At 45.8% G+C, this 9,824-nt stretch overlaps 1 pseudogene across 1 annotated transcript in view; it reads right to left on the bottom strand.

Moving 5' to 3' along the window:
• Window positions 1-311: 311 nt before the first annotated feature.
• Window positions 312-9,824, bottom strand: part of LOC147737072 (uncharacterized) — a 32,331-nt pseudogene continuing 22,818 nt past the window's right edge. The window contains exons 2-3 of the transcript XR_015309392.1: window positions 4,456-4,527; window positions 312-3,101 (exon numbers count right to left, since the gene is read on the bottom strand). The product of XR_015309392.1 is annotated as an uncharacterized LOC147737072 (transcript). The remainder of the gene's footprint in view (window positions 3,102-4,455; window positions 4,528-9,824) is intronic.

The raw sequence follows: 9,824 nt of genomic DNA, 5'->3' as shown, positions 1-9,824 counted from the left end.
CCATAGAGACCTACGACAAAGGGACTCCTGCTGCAGCCCCCTGGTGAGGCTCATTAAGGCTGGAAACAGTTCGAGGTTACAAGCATTCCCGATCCTTGGGGGCGTGGCCTCAAAGTTCAGGATCAAATGGACTTTGTGGGTCAGTCATTGCTTATAAACACGCAGGGAATAAAACACGCTGAATGGAATGAGGCCATAAATAGTTACAAAAGAATGAGGTTAATTCAAGCATTTCCATCCCTCGCTGTGTGCTTTTCTCAGTAGACAGTTTGATGGACAATCAATGGATCAATGTCTTTGTGGCTGCTTCATGTAAATGTTTTGCGATGCTGAAAGCTCCTCCTCAGGGTTGACAGTGAGCACCTTTTATTCTCCCACATTGGCTCGCTTATGTAGAAAGGTTACATTTACAACTGAAGTTTTTGTCACATTGAGAGCACGGGTCATTTCTTTTCTCATTGTGCGTTCTCTCTTGTTGAATGAAATTGAATCTCCAGCAGACGCTTCCCAGGTATTCAGAACAATGACAAGGTTTTTTCCAGGTAAGTTCTCGCAGGTTGAGTGAGACCAGATTTCCGACTTTTTCAGCATTCAGAGAGCTAATCTGGTATTTTCCCAGTGTGAGTTCCCTCATGGTGAGTGAAAGTTATTTTATGACTGAAGCTTTTCTGGGATTCAGAACACTGATACGGTTTGAGCCCAGTGTGGGTTCTCTCATGTACAGTAAGGTTGGATTTCTGCCTGAAGCTTTTACAGCATTCAGAGCACTGATACAGTTTAACCGAGTGTGGGTTCTTTCATGTGAAGTGAGATTGGATTTGCTTCTGAAGTTTTTACAGCATTCAGAGCACTGATACGGTTTGAGCCCAGTGTGGATTCTCTGATGTTGAGTTAAACGTAATTTGTAATAGAAACTGTTTTGGCATTCAGAGCACTGATACGGTTTATACCCAGAGTGGGCTCTTTCATGTACAGTAAGGCTGGATTTATGACTGAAGCTTTTCCAGCATTCAGAGCACTGATAAGGTTTTTGTTCAGTGTGAGTTCGCTGATGTTGAATCAGACTGCCACGAAAACTGAAGCTTTTTTGGCACGTGGAGCACTGAAATGGTTTTTGTCCAGTGTGAGTTCTTTCATGTAAAGTGAGATTGGATTTGGTACTGAAGCTTTTATAGCATTCAGAGCACTGATACGGTTTTTGTCCAGTGTGGGTTCTTTCATGTAAAGTGAGATTGGATTTGGTACTGAAGCTTTTACAGCATTCAGAGCACTGATAAGGTTTTTGTTCAGTGTGAGTTCGCTGATGTCGAATCAGACTGCCACGAAAACTGAAGCTTTTTTGGCACGTGGAGCACTGATATGGTTTTTGTCCAGTGTGAGTTCTTTCATGTAAAGTGAGATTGGATTTGGTACTGAAGCTTTTACAGCATTCAGAGCACTGATACTGTTTTTGTCCAGTGTGGGTTCCTTCATGTAAAGTGAGACTGGATTTGCGAGTGAAACTTTTGCAGCATTCAGAGCACTGATAAGGTTTTTGTCCAGTGTGAGTTCTTTCATGTAAAGTGAGATTGGATTTGGTACTGAAGCTTTTACAGCATTCAGAGCACTGATACGGTTTTTGTCCAGTGTGAGTTCTTTCATGTAAAGAAAGATTGGATTTGGTACTGAAGCTTTTACAGCATTCAGAGCACTGATACGGTTTTTGTCCAGTGTGAGTTCTTTCATGTAAAGTGAGATTGGTTTTGGTACTGAAGCTTTTACAGCATTCAGAGCACTGATACGGTTTATGCCCAGTGTGGGTTTTTCCATGTACAGTAAGGTTGTATTTGCGAGTGAAGCCTTTCTGGCATTCTGGACACTGATAGGGTTTTCGTCCAGCGCTAGTTTTCTCATGTTTAGTGAGGTGGGATTGATGGCTAAAGCAGTCATTGCTCTTATTCAAGTAGTTTGTTTCTCCAAGTTGGGTTTGTTCCTGGATACATGTCATCTTAAGACTGACTCTGATTTCTGATCATGTACTTGTTTGTTACAACTCAGCATTAACTTCTAAATTACATTTCAGATGCTCTTCTTAACATATGTATTTAACTAATTATAGTTTTTTCCTGGAGATCATTTTCCTACCTTTAAAGGCACCGATCTAACTTGTCTTATAAACTTTCATTGAGGAGCCCCTTGTATTGATTAAGAGGCCCCTCATGGATTCATTTTCTCCAAGTTATGCCCGGGTGAATTCTATCTAGTTTAATTAGTCTCATTTAGTTATTCTAGTTTATCACATTTGATTTAGGAGTTTTAAAGGCACTGATGAGGTCTTTGGGCTTTAGTGTTTGCCTGTTAAGTATGTTTGTTCATACAAGTAATGGCAGGTAATTAGGGCATGCCAGGGTGGTTTATGAATTATCAATAGTGTAACACTGGCCTCTTTTATACTTTCTGTGCCAGTATATGCTTTTTCTGTTCAGTGGTTAAGATAGGTACATGATCCACTTTGGAAGTTACAGGACAATTTGAAACTACTCGGATCAACCCAAGAGACAGAGTTGGTGGGGGAAAATCTTCCTATATTGGAAATGATAATCCGGCATCTTTGCAGAAACAACATCTAAGAAAGAGCATTTACAATTTGTTTCTTTTAAACAATCTTTAATCTCCTCTGAATCACAGGAGACGGAGTCAAAAGCTTGCACTTGTAAATCGGGGATATTAGTCTTTTTGACAGTTCTGTCACATCACAACACGTCTACGGATACTAATCTGTTGGGGAGGGTTTAAGTCTTCAATGTATTTCTCATAAACCATGAAACAGAATTTACAACACTGAGTTTTCTCAAGTGCTCTGTGTGGGTATCAGTTGTGGCCAATGTTCTCCTTACTCTCAGTTACTGACACTTGGTAAACATTTATGATAATTTTCCTTTAGGGATTTGACAACTTTCACATTCACCAATTTCTTCCGCTCCAACATCCTCACCATTCCTGGCACATAGAATGTGTTTCTTCTCTAGAGCTCGAGAATGTTTTAACTTTCCTTGAAATAATCCTTTTCGTTGTGTTTCACTAAATTTAAACCTTCTTTTATCTGTTCATGCTTCTGTCACCTGTAGAAATGGAGTCAAAAATTGTAAATGAACACAAAGACAAAATATTTGTGACTTTATACTTTGCACAAAGAAAGCATTAACAAAAACAAGATAGGAAATCAGTTTGAGTTGCATTTCTGATAGTGGGGAAACAGTGTTGATCGGGAGCTTGGGATCACTGGAAATCAAGGATGTGAGAGCAAAAGAAGTAAATATTTAAGAAAGAAACACAGATTCTCAGAAGCAGCCACACTATCAAATTGCAATTTCTGTGGCAACGGCTGGGAACATAGTGAGATATTTGTCATTCTTGTAATAAATTACTAGATGTTATTTACTCCCCTGCCCACCTAGACTGTTAATCTAATCCCTTTTCCAGTGATCTAGGAAGGGACATTTTATTGAACAGCACAACAGCAAAGGAAACCAAAAAGGGTAAAAAAAAGAAAAACACAAAACAGAGGAAAGAGAAAAAAGGCTATCTTCCACTTTCACCACAGGGGTCAGGCGTAGGAAACTCCACAGTAGGCCTGGGTGGTAAATTCCGCTTGTGGAATTTGCGGAATCTGGGTCATTTTGCGTTCTGCGGAGAACACGGAATTGCCAAAAATTCTGCGATTCGACGGTTTTGAGTAATTTTTTGCTTGCTCGCGCTTTCAAAATGCTTGTTTGCGAGATATTTCTCCCCGAGCACGCAAACAGCATTCGCGAACAGGAAAAAAGCAACGCGAACGGGAGGAACAAGCAATTCCGTGTGTTTGCAGAACTTTTGCGTGCTCGCAGAGATTTTTTACCATTTCGCCAAGCTTTGTGTAGCGCGACTACTCAAATTCCTCCCACCCCTACTCTTCAGCAGATGCTTGTGAACCCATAAGTTACTTCTAAATACAGTGCCCCCAAGGTCAGCACCAGGTGCAGTTCCACCGGTCGCACCACCCTAAAGCAAGCCCTGTGTGCATGTGTGTCCACAAACATGTACTGTGTCTTTTGCTTGTAGTAGACAGGACAAAAAAGGGCAGGATGGGAGGACGCCAAGAGATGGAAGTCAGATCCAGAGAGAAAGTACGCAGAAAGAACAGACAGAGGGAGGATGGTATCATGTGGTCTGGAAGAGGAGACAGATGTGCCAATTGTTAAGGAACTGGTGGGTAAAACTGACCTAAAATGAACTGGACCTGCACTACACTCCCAACATGTACCAGGAGGAATGTGGATCCAACAGGTGATTATCAGAAGTTTGATAACAACAAGAATAGTGCACAGAGGGAGTCAAATGTGGAAGCTGAAGAGACAAAAAAAACAGAGATCAAGAAAGGGAATAGAGAAAGAAGAAACAGGGGAAAAGGAAATGTAGAGTTATAGGTATCCTTACCTGACAGTTATATTATATTTTGTTCTTCCGAGGGTGGCACCCACGCTGCACTGCCTGCTCATCCCAGAATACCTTGAAAGGAAGTAAAGAAATGGTTTTGCATCAGACGACAATCACACTTCATCCCATTTTACAAATAACCGTCCTGAACTTACAAAACAAAAGAATCTCTTGTTCTCTGGATGCCATTGTCAAGCAACTCTGGTTATGAATACATATTTTTTTTTTGGTTCAAGAGCCATGATCCTTTGCTGGAAAAGGTCTCTGTGAATATAGAGTGCACCCACAGTCTCAGAGAACAAACCCTAACAACCCGGTCCACGTCTTCATAACCCCCATCCTAACATTTACAGACCATGAAACTTGCAAATTAAAACAATCTGGTTTGCAAAGGTATGTTAATGTCCTTGTGCATAATTCTGCCCACCGTTCATAAATCAGTGAACCAGACTCTTAGATTTAAACAAACCATGCTCTCTGGGCAACAGTAATTCAAGCTCAAGCTGATGCAGAGTATGAATGCTGAGCAATGGAAGCAACAAAGCATCAACGTGTTGGTGCTTTTTATCGATAACTTATCTGAAGGAATGATGTGGGGGTCAGCATAAATAAATCCTTCACGAGACAAAACTTGGAACATTGAAATGTTGAGACCTCCATTGAAGACAATGGAGCAGCAGCAGCCTATTCAACCTGATATAGGCCCGCTGCTCTCAACATTACAATGTCCTAATACACAGCCTCTGCCTCTCTGAAATATATGGTTTGGGCAGGAGAAGGCAGAAGATAGAGCCTGCAGCGGGGCACACAGGAGCCTCCCCCCTTCCTCCTATCATAGCTCGTAGTGTCACTGGTATCTAAGAAGGAAGAGGGAGGGTTCTGTTCATCTCCTGCAACTCCCCGGCTCAACTGAATGATGAAAACAGTTTAGCCGAGCCCAGGCAGAACCAGGGTCTGACTTCAGCCTCCTTTCACAGCTATTGCTGTGACTGTTCAACATTTCACTCCTGTGGTCCTGCATGCGGCTGTTAACTGTTTCACATTCACAGCAACAACTGTGAAACAAAGGTTTCGGAGTACCGGAGGTGTTTCGACCCCCTCGGTCTCTGGGACACCTTAATTTTATTAATTAACACATTCTGCCCTCATGGGACAAACAGTGTAATGACCTTATAGTCAGCCGTAGCAGGCAAAACTGCCCATTAAAGGACCGTTCCCTTGGTAAAGGCACTTGCATTTAGCTTTGGAGTTACAGCAAGCAGTAAGGTCATATTAAAGATTTAAAGTAATGGTTACTTAGTCAGAGAAATAATCATCATAATATTTGCAGAAGGATCACACACAGTTAACCTCTAAATTATATTAAAAGCCAGACTCAGATATAACTCTAGATGTAAAGTCAACAGACAGACCACCACAACAAATGTGTGCTAAGAAATAAGAAAACCTTTTTCTATAATATCAAATAGCAAACTGACATAGAATCTGCTTAGTTCAAAATCAAGGAAAAGTTCTTACGTACAAAATCAGTAAGAGGAGTGAAATGTAGTCTTAATTTTGGAAAAGGGTAAAATAAAACAATTTCAACAAATATCCCAAAACAGTACATTTTATAAGTTTTTAGACAGAGAGAACACATTATTGACATGGTTCATGATGAGGTAAAAATGACAACAACTAATGAATGTTGATGAAAACATAGCACAACAAAATGTAATTTAATAAAACACACCTACAAAATGAATAATTAATTATGACTCTTCACCTTAAAGCAGGAGATTGGCATTGGATCTTGCATGTTCTACCATACAATACAGCAACATGGGACAACAATAGTATTAATTTTTCTCAGGTCCTTTACTATCCTCCTTTTTCTACCTGTTTATTTAATTCCCGTGATAGTAGAGTTACATGGGCTCCATATCTCTTCTTTTAGAATGCCTTGCTTAAAAATGTTATCTATGACAGGTATATGCCCTCCTTTGCTTCACGTGTATGGTTGTACTGAGGAGTGTGTGGACACACTGCATTCGGTTTCACCGTGATCTAAGCTGGCTCTGCACTTTCAATCAATTCACATTTCTTTCCTGTAAAATTCCAAGCCTCTTGATTTACTGTGCAATTTAAATCTGGATTTAAATACTCTTATGTAAAGCCTGGAAACAAATTAACTCTCGAGTTGCCGAATGTAATTTAGAGTCTTCACGTTGTGTTTGAATACCAACACCATCCGGTGTACAGTAAATTGCTCAAGTCAATTTACATGGTTATTCCCTAACAAGTTTCTGGCCATTCATCATTGACCCAATTTGTACGGGAACATTTGCTGACAGCTCATCAGTTGTTTATTAGAAATGCCTACAAGTTGGACTCCTTTCCCAAGAGGGGTGGGTTGGGAGCTCCTGTCAGTCTGACTGTGGAACGGGTAGCACATTTAATGATTTGAAAGTGATGCTGGGCGTGGCTTGGCGCCGGCTGTAATGGCCGCCTGATCCCGGAGCTCCGCCGGCCCGAGCCCTCAGCCTCGATCCAGCCGTACATAATCCGCTGCTTCGCGCGGATGACCAGTGTCCCCAAGTTCCCTTGACCCCGCCGCGCACAGCGGTCTGCCTCCGGCTCCTCTACGTCTCGCCGGCACCGAGATACAGCTCCCGCCAGACCCCTGGCTGGACACTCCTGCCACGTGAGAGGGCGGCGTGCAGGGAACCAGTCTACCAGTGGCCAACTTCACCCACCGGGGTGCGCCCGACATCCTCCACATGGCGCCCTGTAAGGGCAGGACATTTTGGGCCGAGGGGCCCCCAGCGAAGTGTCGGCGGACCTGAGACTGCAGCGCATGGGCCTGAGGAGGTGGTGGAGGCCTGGTGCGGCGCCAGAGATACTGTGTAAGTGGCGAGCTGGCCTGGCGGAGTGACTGGGACCCTGCGGAGCCCCGGCCCGACGATCGTGTTGCCTCTGCCGCGGCAGTGGTGGTTCCGCCTCTGCCTGTGGTCCACTGAGGTGCCGTATGGCTGGGTAGTATGGCCCCTGGTGTCCACGCCGATCGCCTCACACTGCCTGAACTTTGAGGCGCTACCTAATACCACGGACCTATCCTATCCGCCCTGGTGATCCTCTCCTGACCGTCGGCCCAGTTGGGGGGCTGGAAACTGGAGGGACGAGCACAGAGTGCTTCCATTTTACCAGCTATTGCATTGCATGCCGGCGACCCACTGTGACCACAGAACACCGCCCGGCCCACAGGTCTGCTTCTCGACGCCAGCTTCAACATGAGGCCTAAGCAGGGTCCGCGCGCACAATCGAACAATCTCGATAAATACACAGTACAGAGGGGTACGCCGCGGACCGAGGTACCGGCGAGCGGCCAGCAGAGTCCAAAGGAACCATCGCTGGCCAGTATTATGACGGCTATTCAGGCACTGGGCACCACCCTTGAAATTAAAATCGACAAGATGGCCATAGAGGTGAACCTTCTCCGGACTGACCTCAATAAAACGTCGGAAAAGACAAAGGCTAATGAGACCGACATTGCGGACCAGCGGGCGTCTACGAAGCATCTGGAAAAGAGAGTCAATGATTTGGTCCATCAACACCGTCAGATGACGATACGGCTGGACGACCAGGAAGGGAGGGCCAGAAGAAGTAACGTATGCCTGGTTGGAGTTCCGGAGGACCTCGAGGGGCCCAGTGTGGAGCTGTTCGTTGAGGATTTAATCCTTAAGCACCTCAAGCCAAAACATTTGTCTAAAATCTTTACCGTCGAGCGCGCGCACCGGGCGCCCATCCCCAAACCTAAACCGGGAGCGCCACCGAGGACAATTATTGCTAAAATCCTCAACTACAGAGACTGAGACGCTGTCCTTCAGGCGGCCAGACAATCTGGGGATCTACTCTACGAGAACGCCGTAATTCGATTCTTTCCCGACTTCACCCTCCAGGTCCAGCGCGAGAGGAGGTCTTTTGCGGGTGTGAAAGGGGCACTCCGAGAAAAAGGTATCAAATACATGATGTTCTTCCCCGCCAAACTCAAGGTTCTCATGGGAGGAAAGTCCTTTTTCTTCACGTCGCCGTCGGAGGTGCAGGAATGGATCGACAAGGAGGTGGCCGTGACGGGCGAGGGTGCGGAGGCCCAGAACTGGAGAGACACTCAGACCGCATCTCTGGGCTCAGCGGCCGGGGGATCTGAACGAGATGGCCAAAGTCAACGCTCCTGGAGATCCCACTCCGCAAGTCCGAGCTGAACGACAAAGCAGAGGGACGCCCGAAGACGGCCTTCGCGAGACTCACAGAGCCGATAAGTGTCACTTTAATGTATTTATCTGTTGCCTTTGACTCTTAGATTCTGACCCAGGGGGTTAGTTGCCCATATGACATCATAACCAAACATAGACACTGGAATTCCGAGTTGCAGGACTTATGAACTACCTCACTTAGAGGTTGGGGGGGGCGCGGGTGGCGGGTGGGGCCGGGCCAATGCATGCTTCACGTGACAGGTCCATCTGAGGGGAGGGTGGATTGTTCATTGTTGGAGGTTCCTCTTTGGGGTGTGTCTCTGGGGCGAAAGGCACTCTGCTAATTGGGGATGTGGGTAGTTCTAAACCCGCAGAGCAGGGCGGCAGGGAGGGGGGATGTGGGTGGGAAGGGCTGGGGGGGGTCGGGAACAGTTTGGTAACGCTGGGCTCCACCAATGCTGTAATGATCAATGTTTGTATTGAACATGAATGTTGGGGAGGTAGCTGGGAGGGTGGGGGAGTTGGGAAGGTTCCTGCTGTAGGAAATACACCTCATTGGGAACACATGTCAGGCCCTCAATAGGTGGGGGTACACCCTTGCAGTTCACTCCGGCTTCACCTCAGGCTCCAGGGGTGTAGGGATCCTGTTGCGTCGCTCACTGCCCCTTCACATAGATCACACTGAGTCAGACCCTCAGGGCCGCTTTGCAGTGGTGTCCGGCAGATGGGAAGGTTACCACCTGAACCTGCTCTCTGTATACATCCCACCTGGCCTCCAGACTCAAGCATACACAGATCTGGGCAAACTGCTTCTCTCCCTCCCTGATGGTCAATTGGTAATGGGAGGAGATTATAATGCTGTAGTGTCGGGGACCCTGGACAGACACCCCCCCCCCAGAGACATACCACAGGGGCAGAAGTGGCTGGCGGACTTCTTGGAAGCCTTCGGGCTCACAGACGTCTGGCGGCTACTGCACCCAGCGGATACTCACTTCACCTTCTTTTCCGGGCCACATCGCTCATTCTCCCGCCTTGACTACATCCTCACTCTACTACAACACGACACAACGGTACGAGAAGCCACGCACCTCACCCGTGGCATATCTGACCACTCGCCGGTTATTACCCATATAACGT

This window comes from Lissotriton vulgaris, chromosome 1_1 (genome assembly GCF_964263255.1).
Source record: "Lissotriton vulgaris chromosome 1_1, aLisVul1.2, whole genome shotgun sequence".
NCBI lineage: Eukaryota > Metazoa > Chordata > Amphibia > Caudata > Salamandridae > Lissotriton > Lissotriton vulgaris.
Note: the sequence above shows the minus strand (reverse complement) of the source record. Positions and strands in the feature narration are given on the sequence as shown.